At 37.3% G+C, this 21,444-nt stretch overlaps 1 long non-coding RNA gene across 2 annotated transcripts in view; it reads left to right on the top strand.

Annotated features, from left to right (window-relative positions):
- The window catches only part of LOC131688616 (uncharacterized), a 58,390-nt gene extending 56,800 nt beyond the window's left edge, over positions 1-1,590 (top strand). For both annotated transcript variants that reach the window (XR_009305265.1, XR_009305264.1), the window contains exon 4: positions 1,274-1,590. This is a non-coding gene — a long non-coding RNA (uncharacterized LOC131688616). The remainder of the gene's footprint in view (positions 1-1,273) is intronic.
- Positions 1,591-21,444: the final 19,854 nt, after the last annotated feature.

The following is a 21,444-nucleotide window of genomic DNA, read 5'->3' as shown; positions in this document are numbered from 1 at the left end:
CCAGCACATGTTCATTTTACCCACACGCCATAAACATATCTCTTTTTTGGACATATTTTGAAATCAAGAATAATGTTTGAAAACTTGTGTTTATGTCGAAATATTTTCACCAAATATGTACAAAACATGTCTAACAAGAAACGTATGAGGTGATTGTAGTATCTCAATCACTTATTAGTTAGAAAATAATGACTTTGCTTAACGTGTTCATTTTACCACCAGTTCCCTACAATTTTTTCATCAATACACACCTATGACACGTGTGAATGCGACTTTTGTTTAAATTTTTAGTGAAAACTCGCAACATAGTCAACCGATGTTCGTAATATTTGAGATATTAGTACAGAATAGGTAGAAGCATCAATTGTCTTCTCTGAATTGTTTCTACCATTTATAAGTTTCATGATATTCAATCTCAAACTTTAAAAATCGTTTTTCTCGAAATGTGCAAAATGGCGCTTGACATAAGATAGCACAAAAGCGACGAGCTATAGCAGCGAAGCGATTTTTAACTTCTGAACTGAGCATGAGAAGCTAAAATGAGTTTAATATACTTTATCGTGAAGTGGGACTATTGGTTCTGCATCTCATTGTTGGCTTAAAAATACCCCCTTCTGACGACTTTCGATATAGTTCGACCAAGTCTTATTCAGTTGGGGTCCTCTTCTATGGTCAGTCAGTTTTCTTTAGATGGAAGGAGTGAGTCTCCGACCTGACTGTGCTTGGAAGTAGAAACAGATGAAATTATCACGATTGTAGACGGAACGACGCACTAATGCGACCTTAATCAATCGATTGAAAAATTTCAGGATGTAGCAGATCGACCAAAGTGTTTCGAGTGCTATAAAAGTAGCAGCCAGGGATACCAGCCAACAAACATGTTCAATTATTAATGGGAGAGATAAGTGGTTCGTACGGTTTTGTTTGTGGTTGATGGCTTAGGCTTCAGATAGAAAACCCAGAGCCAAAATGAATTTTACGCTTCAGATAGTTGTGAGAATTAGTGTGGCGCCTAATGTAGAATTTGTAAGTCAATAGATACTGTTCAATGTAATTCGAATAGAATTTAATTACTGGCGAATTTGTTTCTTCCTATTCCTGGGTCTAGTAGTAGTGCTACCGATGTACTGTACCCTCGCTGCGAACTCAGCTATAACAGTAGTCCAGTTCCGTATTATAATGTAGTACCAAGACTTTTCTTTTCTTTAAATTGTATTTTCTCGTACTGAAACTAGGACAGAAACTGATCGATATTTTCTCTTTTTCTTTCCAGAGTTTCGCCGCTGATATGCCACAAACAAGCGGTTTCGTCGAACTGGAGGAAGGCCACCGGATGCGCCAATATACCACTGACTGATCGATAAAAAAATAACTGAGTGTGCTGAGACCACATATTGTTTTTCGGAGAGTAGAAGGAGAATGATGAAAAATGACGTGTTCTGTTCGTCTCTAGTACTTACATCAATATCGGTTTTTATCAGCATTTGAAGATTTTTTGTAATATCAATTATAACAATAAAAATTACCATCCAGTGGGATTGAACTGCGAGATAAATAAACGAAGTCATATTAGTGGCTATTTATGGTGAACATTTGAGTACTAAATCGAATGACGTAATTGCATTTTACATCCTACAAGGTTGTGTTCTAGAGTTGAACACTTTTGAAGTCGAGTGTAAAACAATTTTTGCGATCGAAAGCATATAATTTCTAAACCGTTAACTGTAGAGGTTAGATATCTTCGAAGAAGTTTTATAAACATAATTCAGCGAATATTTTGAAAAATAATCTTGGTGATTAATGCTCCTAGATGTATTCCATATGTACATGTAAGAGGATTAAACACCAAGATTATTTTTTCAAAGGTTCGATGTGTTATGTTAGAAAACATCTTCGAAGATACCTAATCTCCAAAGTTGACGACCTTGAATATTACTCTTCAGAAAGTGCTATTTATATATTGTATCTTCATTATAATGATATTAGAAATAACTTTGTGAAAGACATGAGAGCTCTATGTATGCAACATTTAGAGATTAGGAACAATTTTCACAAATTTTATTGTATCAAGGATTTGGTGCAAATAATATTCCTTGGCATGTTTCTGGGAACCAAAAGGTACCCATCTCCGGCCGTTTCTGAGATACTAAGCGCGGCGCACCACGAAAACATTGTTTAAAGAATTCACCGATCTATTGTTGCTGGTTTATGTATATGTGAGCGTCTGTGAATGGTTTCTTGTTTTTTTGAGCGAGATTATCGTACGGAAGAAACTGTGCGTCGGACATGACGCCGCCGGTGGTTGAGTGGTAAGCGTGACCGCCACTCATTCCAATTTGCCTGGGTTCAATTCCAGCCGAGGTCCTTGAGATTTTGAAAAAATCTGTGGTCACGTCTTCCTTCGAAAGGGAAGTAAAGCCGGTTAGTCCCCGGTCTATGAGTTTGGTAGATCGATATCTAGTCCAGATAGTGAATTCACCTCTCTGACGTCGGTAAAGAAGAAGTTCTACACTCTTACTCCTCCTGTGATACTTGTGGAGTGCGCAGTAGTATATACGCCCTCTAGCAAAAGCAAGTAATCGGACTAACTATTCCTTCCGCGATCTACGTTCGGTCCTGGTCGGCGCCGGTATTGATCAATACTTTAGGATTAGCCGGAGTTGCACATTGAAAGATGTTTCGCTACTCCCAAGCATAATTATCTACTTATTCTCTGTGCAACTTCACCTAGTCCAGATCGATAGCGGAGAAGCAGCCGGCGGGAGTGGTCACACAAGCTCAAGCTCAAGGAAGAAGTAAGTATGCGTCGGACATGTTGACATGTTGGGAACGAGATTACGAAAACAGAAGAAAGAAAACAAAAGGTATCGGTGTAAAAGGAAAGGGAAAGTTGACGGACAAATCAATTGGCCAGCTAACAACATTTTATGGGCTGGCGATTTTGAGAAGCTCAAATTCTGTAGTATGTTCTACAGCATTTGAGCTTCTCAAAATCGCCAGCCCATAAAATGTTGAAATGCAATCTGAGTTTCCCTCGAACACTACTTGTCATCGAACGAAAATACCCAACACTCAAAGTGTTTACTCGGCGAGGACAGTTGGTGCAAGTGGCGTCAGGCTGAAGCAAAAGGAACATGTCAGGATCTACGAAAGTTTATCATCTAATGATTTATTAGAAAGATGCTGAAGAGCTCACACGCAAAACATCAATGAGTTTTTGAATAGTGGACACTGGCGGCTCCAGGGGGTGGCACGAGGGGACACGTGCCCCCCCCCCCCCCCTATTCAACCAAACCTTAGAGGATTCCTTAAGGAACATATAAAATAATTTCTGTGTTTCATTTGACAAATTTTTCGCCACACTCCACGCCTACCAGGAAATGCGTTTCCAAGATTCGAGATTTCATTTTCCAAATCGTGCGTCAAACACATTTTTTCAAGAAGGCGTGCCCCCCCTTTACCATCCGGCTGGAGCCGCCTATGATAGTGGAATCTGTGCCTTAGCGCCAAAGCACTTGCACAAATTCTGGCAGGCAGGTGGTCAATATTGCGACTTATTTGGCAGTCAGTATCTTCAACCAAGGATTTTCATCGATATTACAAGCTATGGAGATGATGGGAATTACGTTGGGGACTGAAGCTACTCGACTCAACGGCGAACGTATCTCTCACTTTGAACGCAAAACATGGGGGGGGGGTGTCGCGGCAAAACATGCCCGAATTCAACAGATGGAGGATAATGTGGACAACCAAGAACATTTTCGTGATGATGAGGGTGAACTCTACAGCCCTGGTATATAAGATTAACTAACCAGGTAGTACAATAGAGTTATACACCGTACTTTATCTTTAAACACGTTTTCCCGAAAGAAGTGTTTTTAAGCAATCAAGTAAGAGTTTTCGTAGAAGCACTGGTCCGATTTCAATAATTGTTTCTCCAATTGTTCAGAAAACATACCACTAATTTTCCCCAAAAGGATTTGTAAAGTGTCAATTTGTTTTATGGCCTCTTATAAGCCAAAACATAACGTAAATATTGGAAACTTTCACAAATCGTTACATAACTTTTACAAATTATAAAATATGAGTTTTCTGATTACAGATAACCCAATTTGCCACAACTTTACGGGACCCATGCAGTTCTAACATCAATGTCATGAGGTCGCGAGAGATTTTCGTTTTCGTCTTCAAAAGTAAAATTGAAAAGTCAAAACATGTATCTTCAAAATACAAAAAACGTTTCCAAATCCATTAAGTAGATGCTTTACAATTTATTCCCAAAAAAGTGCTCAATTTTAAACCTCGTTTGTAGAAGACCCCCTTAAGTATAACCTTTTTGCCTTTCTCATATAGAAAGGTTATGCAATCACTCTGAAAAACGTCAACCTAATCCCGGCCCGGAGGGCCGAGTGTCATTTCCCATTCGACTCAGTTCGTCGAGTTCGGAAAAAGTCTGTATGTGTGTGTATGTGTGTATGTATGTGTGTATGTGTGTATGTGAGTGTATGTGTGTATGTATTCGACATTTTATCCAAAATCGGCCCATTTTTCAAAAAATCAAAATTCGCCACCAGTAGGAAGCGTTTTAGCAAACTCACTCCGAAAAAGAAAGTGGTCCTAATACCCTAACCTTTCATTTAAGAAGTGAGCCCGATGACTTTTTTAACATGATGTCATTTTGGGACACCCTAGTGTGTATGTATGTGCGTATGTGTCAAATAATGTCACTCATTTTTCTCAGAGATGGCTGGACCGATTTGCCCAAACTTAGTCTCCAATGAAAGCTGCAATCTTCCCATCGGCTGTTATTGAATTTTGGATCGATCGGAATTCTGGTTCCGGAATTACGGGTTTCAGAGTGCGGCCACACAGAAATTTTTCATATAAACTATAGGAAAAATTAAAAATAGAATTTTTATTTTTGATGCTAAATGTGTTCAAGGTGCATGAAACGTCGAGATTTGATGCAAACTCGAAAAAAAATTTGACGACGATTAACTTTTTTGGCACATTTTTGCCTTTCTCATATAGAAAGGTTATGCAACCACTCTGAAAAACGTCAACCTAATTTTTTTTTCGACTCCCATAAGGATTCTTGATTTTAACAGGGGCGTAGTTGATGGTTTACGGAGAGGGGTTACACCCCCCTCCCCTCTACTGTACACTCCCCTCCTTTAAAAATCTCCTTAAATCACCCCTTAGACCACCACCCCATCCAGCCCTCATACCCCTCCCTTTCAACCCCATCATCTTTAAACCACCACTATATCACAAAGCATACCAATTTAAGCTGGGAAGTCGTTCGTTCATGGGACTTTCGCCCTCCTCACATACCCACCCCCGCATGACAGAATGAGTTAGCAAGCAGATAACATTGATCTAATGCTGATTAGGCTAATGGAGTATGATATTTTTTTGTTTCAAGTGTTTCACCGTCGACACGTAGCTCATCAAGTTCGTGGCTGGCATGCCATTGTGTATAAGTGCAAAGTGTACTAAGAATGTAATGGACATTTCCACAATTATGTTGAACATAAAAAGCCTCCGTGCCATAGTTTAGAGAAATGAGAAAGGCACAATTGCACCGCTACCCGATCAGAAACACATTCCTTCGCTTTTTCTTGTACTGCTTTATTAAAAAAATATGTCAATAAGTAGCTGGTTTCATGATAATTTTTTTTTATTCTCAAGAAAACCGATTCCAAAGTACCACAGAAAAACTCACACTCATATTGGATTTTTATGATGAACAGTGTAGGTTCAGTCCAGTAGGACTGCCGTGACAGGAGGGAGAGTCTTTCCGGCAGGATGAACATGAAAATCTACGATAACTTGAGTAGCAGGTTGACATCATGAAACGAAACCTGGATAAATTTAGGGGCATTATGTATTAAAAAAATGTTATTGTTGGCAAACGACTGGACTTTTTTCATTATCCATCGTTACATTTTCCAAAAAAAAAAATATTTTCTTTCATTTGTAAAACAAATATAGCCCGCATGGGCAGAGAAAACTACGATGAAAAACCTTCAACCCAGCTGATGATCATAGAAGATCTGAATAAAAATTGTTCCAAGCGGGAATTCGACGCTTGTCACAATCGTGTTTCACTATACCCCAGCAACCGACCAGAATTTAAAAATTCTAAAAACGCATGGCCCTATCATGGTCCTATCATGGCTCTGTTAGGAAGGGTGTCTCACTATTTTTGAACAACTTTAAAATAAAGGTAAGGGGTGCACGGAATCAAATTTGTCACAGATCACCCATTCAACCGATTATTTTCAAACTTCCTGGGAATAAAATAAAATATATTATTAAACTTTTTCGTGTTTTACACATTCCACGCACTTGCGTTATTTATCTTATTGTTAAAATAATCCTGTTAATATACGAAAAATCTGTTCTGGAATATGTTGAAATCGGTTTTAGGTTCCCCAATCAGGGTAATTTCGGGAGAAATGCACTAGAGTGGCAAAAAAAAGTTTTTCGTAAGATAACTCCTAACAACCAATACCACCAAGTAACAAAATCCGATGAAGGCGCACTCCCAACAGCGATCTGTAAGAACTAAATTACAACTTCCGATCGTGAACAGCATAAATGCAATACCAATGATAATATGGACGTGAACGACAGCGCGAGAGAAGGCAGATGGACTGACCCCCTAGAGGGCAACACAGCTAATACATCATCGCCAAGAAAAAGGATCCCAGCATGGAGCAGCACGCTGCGCGAAAAAGACCCGACTGACAGACAGTAACCTTGTGTTATTTTTTATTATTTCATCTAGTAAAAGCGCGAAAGATCCAGTGTACTTTACTTAAATTACTTAAAGTTATCTTGTTTTATGAGATTTTAAAAAATGATTCTTATCCATGGACATAAACAAAATGTAGTCGATGAACCTGTTGTAGGAAACAAAAAATGATATCCGTATGCTACGCTTTTTAATGACGTAATGAAACTATTTGCAACACACTCTGCAGCAGGATCGATGGTAAATTACATCGCTGGCCGATTCGTCGAGTACTGCGAGGTTCGACTTATAGTGTCCTGCGTGATAGGGACTCGGAAATATTTAAATATTTTGTGATTAACCCTTCGGAAGTCGCGCTTATGGTCCACTGAAAGGCATCAATTTTAATTATATAATTGTCACTAAAAACTAATTTCAGTTATAAAAATTTTGTTTCAATTACACTTTAAAAGCACAAGAAATCACGCGAAAATATGACATTAATCCGATTAATATATTCGGAGATTTGAAATAATCCTTGGAATCATCAGATATTAATACATCGGCGCTTTTCGCAAAAAAAATAATCTAACGTTAATGTAATTCAAAAATACGAGTCCATTGATCTCCATCATCCGATAGCATATTGAACATTGCATGAAAATGTATAACCTCACTTTTCTGACAGCTCAGAGAGCTTGTTTACATGGATTTAGAAAATGTTTGGTTTCATCCAGTACAAGAAACTCGGTTCGAATTCGAACACCATGTAAAGAAGCTCGCTGAACTGTCATTTTTTCGAGCATTTTTACTCATATGACGTCATCTTGCAATGCTCAATTTAATAATCTGCTACAATGTTTGGCACCACTTTAAGGTATTTGGACAACAAATCAAGAGTTTGAAGTCATGTAGCATGACTCATGTGTAATTGCACTGCGATGATAACCAACTCAAAGTTCTAAACCCAATCGCTCAACAAGCCCATCACTCGCCGAAATATTTGTGGACGCATTTCCAATGCACACTGGAAAAGGCCGCGATGGACGTATGCAATGGTTCAAACGCCATCCCTAGATGATGGAGCTGCACTTATTCGCTGGGGATGTGACATCATTTTTTATTGTTAATATGCTGCACCACTAAATGTCACTCTAGAAGCATTGGCTAATGCTCTGGATTGATGAGATGACCGCAATGCTGTTGGCTTTCCGTTTGAAAGTGTAGAATTTATTTATATGTAGTTCCAAGCAGCAGCAGATGCGCGGTGCATCAAACAGTTCGCGCTGTGTTAATTGCTGATGGGTCAAGTGTAATGGTAGAAACGAAAAATCATGTCTACATACTGCATTCACAGGGACCTGTCCCGACAACGTGCACCCGAAAATGGTATGGCTGACTATAATACATTGAAAACAGTTGTAAGCTCCAATAATGTTTCTTGCGTTTTATGTTGGTACCATCCCGATAAGAAACACATAACAGAAATATTTCAAAGCTATATCACGCATTGTTTCTTGTTATAAATTTTTGTTATTTTAACAACTAACGAGACCTAATTTATAACACAATATGTTACAAAAATTGTGTTCTGTTACAATCTTGTTATTTCATTCTGATCGAGATGCTATGTCCCGTTTCAAATCGGTGTTTTCTATGTAACCGTAGTCCGCACTGTACCGGAAGTCGGAAAAGAATGAGTTCGAATATCAGCCGACAGTAGGTAAGCTTACGCAAATCGCTCGAGCCAACTCTGAAAAAAATGTAGTGGCACATAGATCTCTTGAAATATTCACCTAAAAATTAAATATTTCTCACCGATATGGATGTATGTCTGTTCTATCTAAAACATGCAACTCAGTAATATGTAAAAATACAATCCGTTCGTTTGTATTGCAGACGCCATCTGAAAAAAAAACATGTCGACTTTTCGCGGTCATATTGAACGAATATATTTTATCGAATAAAAGTTTTTGTATATGTATAATCAAGTCTTTAAAATAAACCAAGGTATAAGTCTTCAATACGGAAACTTTTTTAAACCACGCGCGAAAATTCGGTATGATTTTGACCGTTTATATCAGTGATTTTCTCAACCTGGGGTCCACGGACCTCTATGGGGCCGTGGAGTCGTTGCTGGGGGTCCGCGAAGAAAAATATAATTTCCGAGCGCAGATTGAAAATTTCAATTTGTTTCCCAACAAACTGAAAGTAACATATTGATAGTACACAAAGTCGAATTTTATCCGAGGGAGTCCGCAGCAACCCAGGGTAGCTTCTAAGGGGTCCGTGGTACAAAAAAGGTTGGGAACCGCTGGTTTATGTGATTTGTATTTGCACAGAGAATATGTTTGAGAAAAACTCAACGTTGAAAATTGATGTAAGATATTATAAACAAGAATTTTATATGTCCATTAGAGTCGTCAAAACAAATTTTGTGCAATAATATTGCATTGTAATAATATCCGAAAACGAATCTCGGATTTTATGACGAACCCCTTGTGCGTCACAATATCCCAGACATTATTACGCATGCACTTTTGGGACCTTATGACCCGGGAGGTAATGGCGCAGTGCGTCATAATATCCGAAACTATGTACGTCATATCATCCCGGTCTTTATGACGTAACGCATCTGCGTCACTATATACCAATATCAGTGTGCGTCATAAGATTCCGGACATTATGAAGCAGCACCTCTTTCGGGCGTTGTGACACAAGAATGGTTTCGGATCTTTTGACGTATTATTGTTTTCGGGTTTATGACGCACAAGAGTCCCAGACTTTGTAATGCACCACCGATGTTATGACCTTGAACGTTATTACAGGGTGCCATTCAATATGCTGATCATATTGAATAACTGAAACATTCCTAGCTACATTGCTTATGGATATATTGCCCAATTCGTTTTATTTGGCTTTAAATTGAGTAATTTCATATTTTTCACTAAATTATGTTTAAAAATAATCAACAGTAAGAATATAAAATTTAAATTTTTCGCTAAAAATGACTGATTTTTGGGTGTATTGAAATTTACCATTGGAGAAGTTTAATGTTCAATGTGAACATTAATTGTGCATATCAAGCAAGTGGAGTGAAATTAGTATTTTTATTTTTAAAATCACCAATTGTTTTAATTGGTGATTTTAGTTCAGAATTTATTTTGCAGTGAAAATTCAAAAATTGTTAAATAATGGGCTTGTTAAAGCTAAGAAAAGTCACTCCGTCTGACAGCACTAAACATGATCCCCACTGCGAGGATCACTTGATCCCATTTTCTCGTACGCAAATTATATGCACATTTCGTTTGCCTTATCACGAGTAGGTAGAAGATAGCAATTCACTTTATTTAATAATTCTTAAGCTTTGAAAAAAAAATGTTGACGTTTTCGAATATCTGTAATTTCTTAATTCCAACAATTGCATAGAATATTTGAAGAATTGCAAAAAATGTGTGCAAGACGTCAAAGGCATTTGTTGAACATACTTTTATGTGAGGAAGTGCATAGTGGATGGAAATAAAATGCATTGTTTTTTTTTTCAAAGTTGATGCAAAGCTGTTAATGTTTGGAGAATTCGTTTTCGCCACTTTGAAACGAAGGGTTAGTCGGAAAAAATAAATCTGAACCAGAGTAATAGTAAACTTAGACTTCTGTAAATATTTAGAATACTAACAATAGTATTTCTATTATAGTAAGTTTGCATTAACCTACAAAATGTCTGCCAAAGTAATATTGCAAATGAAATGAAATTCATTTACGCATTTCAGATGCTTTTTAGTTGGACCATTGTCCAAGTAAGAAGCATCTGAATGTCAAAATCTCATGTCATTTTGACAATCAAACTGACAGAAGTTTGATTTGAATGTTTCATGTTCCACTCGTCAGTAACTGACAGACGATATAGCCAAACTAACACCAAATTGGCGTCAGTTAAACATTAAATTTAAACAGTTCACACAACATGTGTTGAACGCCTAAAGGAACTAGCTGGTACCGAATGATGTCTCGGTTAACCAAGCACATAAGCTCTGGATTTGAATGTTTTGTGTTCCACTCGTCGGTAACTGACGCCCACTTACTATCAGTTAGACGATATATCCAAACTAACGCCAAATTGGCGTCAGTCAGAGTCAAGTTAGTGAAATTGTTGGATGGTACAAACTCAACTGTCACAAATCTGGATAAACATTTTAAAAGGGCATATCTCAAATGAGAGCCTCTCTGTGTTTACTTTCTGCACAGGAACATTATACGTCGACTGGAAGAGGAAAGGTGGTAAAGATTTTCAAACATATTAAGCTGTCGAAATTTACGAAAAAAAAATGTCTCGTGTGGCAGGTCATCTGTTCCTGTGGCTTGAAGAGCGACATTTATATCGCAACCGAGACCATCAACCAGGAAATCAATGTGTATGAGTGTCTGAAACAACGTCTGTTGCCTTTCAACAAGCAGGTCAATCTTTCCGTTCTGTTTTGGCCGAATTCGTCAAGCGTAACCTCAAGATGACCCGAAAGACAGTTAGCAAGATGCAGTTCAAGGCAAACTGGCATTCTGCAGTGAGGAAACTTACCAAGGAGGTAGTGCAAAACTTGATGGAAGGTGCCAAACGAAAGGCCTGTCAATTCGCAGTGAAGTGAATATTTTTTTCATTGTTCTGTATGAATTGAACTTGCAAAAGAAATATGATTTGATTTTTTAATAAAAAGTTTGAACGATTTACACAAACAACATGCTTTCGGTTGAAAGCTACGCTTCAACGGGAACCGGGATGTTAATACTTAATACTCGCCTTTGATGAAACCAACTCAACTTCCTGAAACAAAACCTAAAATATAATTTAAACAATACCAATGTAAAACACAGTCACCTATATTATCCTTACCTTGTACTCATCCACTTAACCCTCCGGAAGTTGCGCAAATGGCTCACTGAACAAGCAGCCGCAGCTGTTCTAAGATGATTTCGCTAGGTTTTCAGAGCAGCGTGCACTCAGTGCACTAGCGCGACTGCCGGAAGGTTAAACATGACAGCTGAAAAACGGTGCAATTAAACACACGCTCCTTAACATGCAATGTAGATGGAGAATAGAAACGGGAATTACAACTTCACTTTTCACTGAGAAAAGGACGAGTAAACTGTGTTTAAAATTTTCTTGAAATATTATGGCATCCTCACATTTTTATTGAATTTTGCAGTATCTGAAAAACCCAATATCCATTTTACCTGTAGTAACCATAACAGGCTACTGTCCTCCATTCTTTCTTTGAATAAGAACCAAGAAAATGTATCCGCACATACTTTGTAACTGTAGCTAAATATTGCGTTGCATTGTTTGTCCTACTTTCATCATAGCTTCAATTTACAGAATCGATTCGATGATCAGTTAAATATCATGTCCAGCTACTTTTCGCAGCTGAATCTACTTTCGCATTGATCGACTTGGTGCAACAGTTGGAATGAATGCTAATGCATAATCAACAAACATCAACAAGCAACAGCTCAGGAAGAATCTCGCTATAGTATAGAAGACAGTTTTCATTTGATTGCTATAGCAACTTTAACGAGTCGAACACTTTCAAGCGATGCTATGATGACCCGATGAGTCTCGATCGATATTGGGAAGAGTAGGCTAATGGCTTCAAAAGACCAACCAGATTACTCGATCAGTATCACCACCATCCTATCAACGACAATTGCCCGATGCTTCGAAATGTTATTGTACATAATATCTACAATAGTGCCTAATTTGCGGATTATGACACATTCAGAATTGGCTGCTGAGTTCCACCTGAAGCTGACCGAATATGACGCATACCAACCCCATTCAAGGTTCTGCCATTGATGCCGGTCGGAATATTTCTAACATACATTTTGTCAACAATTACAAGGGGGACTGATGGTTTTCCCACTGTTGATAGCTACAGGAATGTTTGATAGCTACAGGATGTGCTCCGATTCTCTTTACTTTGTAAATTGGTTTAACTTTGCAACATGTGCTGGTGTGGTCGTATGTACGTGTGTACAGAAATGAGGAGCATCACGATGTAGCAACTCGTCTGAGGTTAGTAAAACAGCAAACAAATAGGTTTTAGAAATCTTCAACCTCTCTTCCAAAAACCCACCCCCAATTTTTCTTTTCAACCTTACATATTCACTCCCCGATGATTATGCTATTTTATACGCCTAGTTGACTGAGTCAAAGATTTGAAAATATTACAAAACCATACACACTTATGCATCCCCAGTGACCAATTAATTCCGCAGATCTGAGAGTTTTAAATTGCTGTTAAAAAAGGTTACAAGATTTTCCCAAGGGAGAATAATTTCTTCCTTCTATCTAACCTTCCATTCGACCATCCGACCTACTAAGCAGTAAACACACTTAGAATCCAGTGGGCATTGAAGGCCCCCACAAATTTATTCTGGCTGATTACTCTTTTTATGGCTGTTTCATGCTTGTTTTCCAAATTGTGAGGCGGAAAGATTCGTTTGTTCTTATCGTTCTATCCTACAATTAAAATGTGTTCAACAACGTTATTTTATAATGCCGATGTTTGATAGAGATGAGGAAATATTGACATACACGTGATGACAGATAAAATGTTTCTGGTTTCACCCCCCTCCCTGCGATATCCGTGTGGACTTTCCATTTTCTTCGGGTAATTTAATAAAAAATGGGGTTTCAGAAAATTTTACTATATGTTATGCTACTATGGGGAAGAAGAATTCAATGAAAATCGTTCAATCCACAGAATATCATACACTTCTTTAGTCTTTGGTGAAATTTCCATGGAAATATCTCATTTCTGAACGACGTTGTGATGTTTTATTTCTACGTTTGAAAGATTCACCATAATAACAAAGAATTGATTTAACCTATGGATTCTTGAATTAGCTCGAAATTTAAACCGCAAGCTTTCAATCCAAAATGAATGGTATTTGATCAAGTTACCAGAGCTGATTCAGACAGAATTTTATTCTCGGATTTTGTTTCTCACGATTTCCTCTGATTTTATGATAGTTTGTCATCGATGTTTTAAATTTTGACACATGCATGCACACTCATAAATGAAGCTGTTATAAGCACTTTTACTATTTCAAAAACTTGAAAAAAAATGAAGGTAAGTGCTAGAATTTGCTTCTTGTTTTTATAAAAGTGAAAAATATAATACAACCTCTATATTTCCAAATGGAAAAAGATGGATGGGTAATATCTGTGACATAATCGGAGTGTCGTGACTACACTTCGGATATGTTTCCAATCTAATGATATTTACAGATATTTATGCTTTGGTGCAAAAGTTTTGCCTTGAAGTGATCTACCTGTAAAGAGTAGAAAGAAGAATGTTTATTCAATCTGATGCACAAATAGATTGCGGCTCGAAACTTTTCATTTTCACCAAGTAACACTCGGTGAAAATGAAAAATTTCGAGCCGCAATATATTTGTGCGTCAGATTGAATAAAAATTTAATAAATAATGATTTAATGTTCGTGCTTTTCTTTTTTTGCGATCGGCACTATTTGTTTCATTACCCATTATTGCGCATGTGATACTTATCCAATAAATGTCCCAGTTTTATCCGATATAGGTGTTATAATGCGAAATAATGGGTACTTTATTTTAACCGTGAAGAATTTGTGTGCATTTTACCAGAATTCTGGCAGCAAACCGGTAGTGCCCGGATTTAGCAGGAATGCTGCCAGGAATGTGCAATTTTGCTCGACTACATAGAGTTTTGTTCGACTCTTGCAATAATTCTGTACGGAAGATATTGCGATGGTTTTGGTACGAGTCCCCAAGGGATTTTTCTCGCGTTTTAGTTGCCTCCGGTCGAACAGAAACCGAATTGAACGGCTTCAGGGCTTCTACCGGAGTGTCTGATGTCTGGGGAAATGTTGGTTCGATCACGAAGACTTTCGGAAATACTATAAAATGACTTTCAAGTTTGAGCCAATATAAGTGCAAGTGGCTCGGAATCTTATATTTCCAATAATAGATTTGTTTAATTTTGGAGTTTATAGATTCAAAATAGAGCTTATGTTTCTGTTCAGATATGGTGGAACGAAGGCAGTTTCTAATTCAAACAGCGAAATAAATTTGGAGATAGCTTTTAATATATTTCATTTATTTGACACGGCTCATAGCGGTAGCCGTGGAGCTTTCATGTGTTTACAATATGTGCAAAATAAAAATAAAAGAGCAAATATTATTGATTACCCGTTGGATCTCGCGCGCAACTTTTTATTGCGAGCGAAGACCTTCTTTCGCGGCTCGCCTGCTGCGTCATGGGGATCATTTAATTCTCTTCTATCTTTAAAAGTGTCTTGGTGCTCGCGATCAGATGTTCTTTCCTGCTTATTACCCTAACGGATGACCAGTGTAAATCCACCATCATTGTTTTTATCTTCTTCGCCGATATTGCTTACAGTGGTTTTTGGGGTTGCAGGATGCTGCTTTTGCAGTTGTCAATATGGACTGAACAGCTGCCACAAATTTTGCAACCGTTTGTGGTTCGCGTATTGATATTGAAAACTCTTTTTTGGGTTGGTTTTCCGTGGATTCGTTGGTAATCGGTTGAGATTCATTCTCCTCTGTATCTTTCGCGCAAGGTTGTCCGTGGTGTGCTGTCTGATTACAATACTTGCACGTAGGAGTTTGCCCCTCATTGGTGCATAACGTAGTTTGATTAATAGTAGCTTCGCGGGTTTTAAGTTTTATAGTCAAGTGGGAGGAAATAGGTCTTTCGATCCGCATCCTCACCACAAGAACACCGTTAGGTGTACCCGGAAAGAAATTTCTCCACGTATCAGGTGCACCGGATTCTACTTCTCCGTATTGCGACATGTATTCTGCAACTAGATCAGGAGGGGTACGTGGTGATAGGTCATGTAGCTTTACATCTACATAGTCTTTTTCTATATACACGGGAATCTTAATTCCAACTTTATCACTTTCAGCCACGTGCTTCAAGTTGTTCTGCAAAACGAAACGTTCAGCTCTGGCTAACGTGTTGAATGCTATTAGTACTACATTGCGAAGATGATGATACTGGAGATACATAACCTCCTTGAGCCTAAGCTGCATCTTCACCTTCAGCAGGTATTCCACTTCACTAAAATTCACTAAAACTCAATCGTATTGAACAGAATTTGAAGTCAACGACCGCTGCGTTGGGTCGGAACAGAGTTTTTTCGTCAACTTTACTCATGACGGCAAGAATAAGTTAAATGTTTCCTTTGTTCTCGAGACAATGCACACTAGATCGAGAGGTTGCTATTGTTGTTCACTTGGTTCGATACGTCTGACTTGGGCACAAGTAGAAAGTAGACTGAGTTTATTTATTTTGACAGATCTTTATCCGATTACGAGAAGTTGGGATTAGGGGCCTTTTGTCATTCATAATAATTTTTATCATTTTCTCGCGTATATATCCAGTTCCATTCGATTTTGATTTCACATAAAACCTCCGGAAGCCGCGCTTATGGCCCATTGAATAAGCAGGCGCTGGTGCTCCAAGACGATTTCGCTAGATTTTCAGAGCAGCGTGCACTCAGTGCACTAGTGCGACTTCTGGAAGGTTAAAAAACTGCAAAATATGTGTGATTTGCATCACGGAGCTGAAATTTTTTTAAAAATTGAGGATTTTGGGGACAAAATGACCTTTCCCGTATTTTTCAAGAAACAGGAATATCTCCATTCAAATTCATTTCTTTGAAAGAGGTATGAATTGGAATTTTCTGAGTGCTACTCCAAAAGTTATAACATTTAATATATTTGTCCTCCATATTTTCGCATGGCACCAATTTCAAAAATTTCAAGTGAAGTGGGTGGGGGTCTAGAATTGTCCAAATGATGTGAAATTTGGTATCTGAGCTTACTTTAATATTTGTCACAATACAAGAGTGGGGGCCTTTAAGAATCCAAAAAAATGATTTTTTGAAATGCCCTATTATCGATAGTGGACAATATATTCCAAAAATTTCTGATTCGCCATCACTGATCTAGGCCTGCGAATCGAAGTAATTTGATGTACATTTTAATAGATTTTTAACCTATGTGACCGCAATAACCAACCTGTAACTCCGAAACTAAAACTCAGAACTGAATGAAATTCAATAGCAGTCAATGGGAGTATTATATCTTTCAAAAATCAAGCAAAATTAAAAGCTTCTGTAGTTACCTGGGAATAGATGTGAAGAACAGTGCAAAACCTCAAACCGATTGTGAGTTATGATGTACACAACAAATCAAGATTGTCACGAGGCACCTCTAGAGATTCACTGTTACTCGTCCTATGCGTTCAATATCATCCAATGATATCATCAGAAGATATAATCTTGTTATAATTTTTCTTGCATTACTGACCGGTATATCATAAAGATTACACTGTTAACAATAAATATCAACAAGGGATATAAATTTGATAGTTTTTGTTATGACGTTCTGATCGGAAAGTTAACAATTATGGGCCATCCTAGAAATATGTGGCGTAGGATCTATAAACCAATAAAAAGAAAACAAAAATTTGCCTTCCAGTGTTCAGCAATTTATTTGCGTCAAGTACGATTTGTGCATATTACTGTTGAAAGGGTGTGGTTTTGATGCATTACCAATGATGTTATATGCTTCTTTCATCTTGTTTCTCCGTTGATTCGCAGCAGGTGAAAACCGGTAACGCGATTTCCCAACGTTATTTGATTACCTACAACTGCAGCGTCTACTAATGAAAATGGAGATGCACTGCGAAGAGCTTGTAGCTTGTTAATATTGCATACTCAGCATGAATAATTTACTTGGTGTAATGCTTCCTCCGCTATAGGGGAGAACCGTCAATAGTAAGGCATCAGATATAGCAAAACATTAGAAATAACTTAAATTTGATGAATAAGAAAATCTAAAATTATGGTAGGGAATATGAGGGTAAATAAAATACTAACGAAACTAGAGGAAATAGAGTATCGTTAGTTTACGCGAAGAATGCCCTTTTTGCGCAACAAAGCTTTTTACGTGATAGATTTTGGTTCAATTTACTTACCGAAAAAAATATTTTCAGAAAAATCAACGTATACAGAAGCTTACTTCTATAAATACGGACCATTATTATATGCATTTCTGATACAATGCTTCCATTGCCTTACGATAACAATTTTTCTACACCGTATAATGATACCATTCGTATAATTACCAGTTCAAATGAAGGGATCGTATCAAACACATTGAACAATAAGAACCCAACTATAACCCTTAAATGCGCAATGTTGTTTTAAAACAACATCCGCAAAATCGTCTAAAAATTATCGCATTAACGTGATTTAGCTGTGAGACAATTTTCACAAAATTCTGAAAAAATTGATTTGCGCCTTTAAGGGATAAAATTATGTTTATCAAACATTTGCACATATGGCAGTAGCGAACCACTGATTTCCAACGTAAATTGATATGAAAGTTTGCAAAGGTTTTCAATTTTTTTTGTTCAATCCTAAACGTCTGTTATTTGTGGTAAAACTTTTTCTATGAGCCACGTATTTTGACAATTTTGTTTTTCCTTCGGATCGCCAGTATGTTTTGGAATGAAAAAGCCTAAGATAACTTTTTTGACAATTCGTGTTAAAGTTTGTCTTAGAGTTCTTAAATGGTAGGGTACAATAAGACAATATTCCATTTCATTATTTCAATAAATTGTGGCAAACTTACCCGTAGATCCATACAACAAATTAGTATTAATTTTTTCGATAACAGAGTATGTTTCACTGTTCAACTATTGACGATCCTCCCCTATCTGTTAGTGTTTATTACATGACTACGAAAATTGAAATTGAATTCCCAATGAGTAAATCGAGATCATCAAACTACCCGTGCTTGTTTGCTCGCAATGGGGAAACTGCAAAGATATTAAGCAGAATAACTGATCACGTTATAACCGCATATACATCAGTTTCTTTCTAGCTAGAAAAAAAGGATTGCGAAGTGAAAACAAAGTTCGTTAACAACGTAGCGCTAAATTCAAGATCCAGGGGAAAATTTGCTTTGTTTTCGCGTTTCGACAGTTTTCATTCAACTTTCTTCCATTCTTCTTGCAACACGAGCCCTTTTGTAAAGCACTCTATATTACTGGGAAAAGTTATTTCTTTCGAGCGCACTGCAAATCTTCAAGTTGCGTTTTGTAATCCGCTTTAGTTAAAAAATCAGCATTGTCAGAAAAACTTTTATCGATTCGATTAGAGGCATTCTTTGTCACGATACATTGACTAACGCAAATGTTTACAGAAAGAGTTTAAGATGTTTCTTAATGCAACACTAAATGCATTAAAAATCGCAATTGTTTACCCTGTATTATGCAGAAAATAGTAAAAGACTATTATTTTGATGGATTTAATATGAGTGTGACTTTTTGCGTCTTTTAATTACTTACTACTATTTTCAATAGCACAGATTCTCGCAAAGAGAAATAGTATTTTTGTAATGAATTTAATAAGCTAGCGCATAAACAGTAAAACATGCAAATAAAACGTACCTTTGAACGATTTTGTCAAGAATATTGAACAAATACTGATTTGGTGACGGGCTTAGATAAACTTTTTTTCACATACTGTATATGCAAAGCTACAAATAAATCGGTTAAGTAGTTTTTGAATGGCAGTTAACACCGCAAATCGTGTTTCCCAGAGACATTCTACCAAAAGCTTTGTCACCAAGTCGCTTGTCGATATTTCTGTATAGAAAAATTACAGAATGTTATTGAAATGATAATTATAATGTACACAAGTTTTAATCAATTCGCTTCACCCAAATTTCTAAAAAAATCGCAAAAAGGGTTTTTTTCACGCTTACCCCATCCATCCTTAAGCCATTTTCAGATTGCATCGCTGAAAATAAAGAATTAGCGTCTTTCATGCAACTAGAATACCGAAACAAATGCTCCGGATTTGTATCACCACAATATTGTCTTTGGAACCAATTGTTATCATGATTGGAAATACAACTCAACCAGTCAGGCTGTCTATCCATTAGACACAATGATCGCGATACCAAACCAGACCATCATTGATTTGTCCGGGATATCGACAATTTTAGTGCAGCAAATTCGGGCCTCACTTTAGCCAATTTGCTCATCCATGAACGTGAGGTTGTTTAGTTTTCAAGCGAACCAGGAGTAATGGAGTAATCATTAATTTGTTGAATATGACACATTATTTATAAGAATTTTCTAACATTTTTTCCACTGTACATAGTCCCAAGGTTGGCTGGTATATAAGATCCTGCCCTCCGGTCTTCAAAAAACAGTTCAAAGCTTGAGCGGTGTCTATACATACCCTTTTCTGTAGAAAAGATAAAAAAATCCTGTTCGTTTTAGGGGTAGGAGGGGGGGAGTTAAGGTTTTCAGTATAAAAAATAACACTTTTTACGAATTGTTTGAGAAACTTGGGTGAAGCGAATTGACCAAAACATTTTTTCCCATTATAATGCATCATTACAATAACGTTCTGTAATTTTTCTATGCAAAAATATCGACAAGCGACTCAGTGACGAAACTTTTTGTAGAACGTCTATGGAAAAACACGATTTGCGGTGTTTACTGCCATTCCAAAACCGATTTATTTCAAACTTTGCATACCCCGACGTTGAGTTTCCGAGATAATTTTCTTTTTTCACTCATTTCAAATAAAAATTGCTATCTTTCACAAAAAATTCCGCCATTTTATGAGCAACAAACACCCCTAATTGAAAAACTATTTCTAAATCTCGACGCAGCGGTTAGGTATCTTTTATATAGAATGTGTATGAAAAATTTGAAAAAAAATTGGTTAAGTAGTTTTTGAATGGCCATTAACACCGCAAATCCTGTATTTTCCAGAGAAGTTCTACAAAAGTTTCGTCACCGAGTCGCTTGTCGATATTTTGGCATAGAAAAATTACAGAATGTTATTGAAATGATGCATTATAATGTACAAAAGTTTTGGTCAATTCGCTTCACCCAAATTTCCAGAAAAAAAATGAAAAAAATGTTTTTTTCACGCTGAAACCCTCACCTTTCCTTAAAACCATAAGATTTACACTACAACACCGCTTCAAAGTGCGTTTTAATGTTTACACGTTAATTAAAACTCAGATATGAGAACCGACAGCTTGTCATTAACATCTGTCGGCTGCTAAAATTATCACAATAGCACTATCGTCTACGTGGGCTACGTAGAGTAAGTTTACTCTACGTAGCCCACTCATACAAACGGCTTGTGCGGAATAGAAAGTCATTTTAATATCATCCGGATCCCATGTATTTCGACAGAGCCAGTCCTAGTGATAAGCCATGCCGAAATTGTCCACCGAGATGGTCCCTTCCACCACCATCTACAAAGGGCTTGAAATTTATTGCGGTCAATGAACCACAGTCCTCATAATCCAGGCAAAACTAATAATAACATGGTAGATGGAAGCAGCGAGAAAGCTGTGCCGTAGAAGTTTATCCTTTACTCGAAGGCGGCCGTCGATTTGACTGTATGAATCGCTTTAGCTCTGCGCCAAAATTCCAACTTTTCCGATGGGGATAAAGCACGAGTTTGTCGTTCCTTTTAATAGATAGATTTAAGTGTAACCTAGCGCACCTCAAAAACTGGTTGAATGGTGATAGAGACACAACCGGAGTGACGTAGAATACAGTTAGGGATGTTAAATCAAATATGTTAAATATAATTGTTACT

Source organism: Topomyia yanbarensis, chromosome 3, assembly GCF_030247195.1.
Source record: "Topomyia yanbarensis strain Yona2022 chromosome 3, ASM3024719v1, whole genome shotgun sequence".
Lineage (NCBI taxonomy): Eukaryota > Metazoa > Arthropoda > Insecta > Diptera > Culicidae > Topomyia > Topomyia yanbarensis.
The sequence above is the reverse complement of the archived record's forward strand: the minus strand, read 5'-3'. Positions and strand labels throughout refer to the sequence as shown.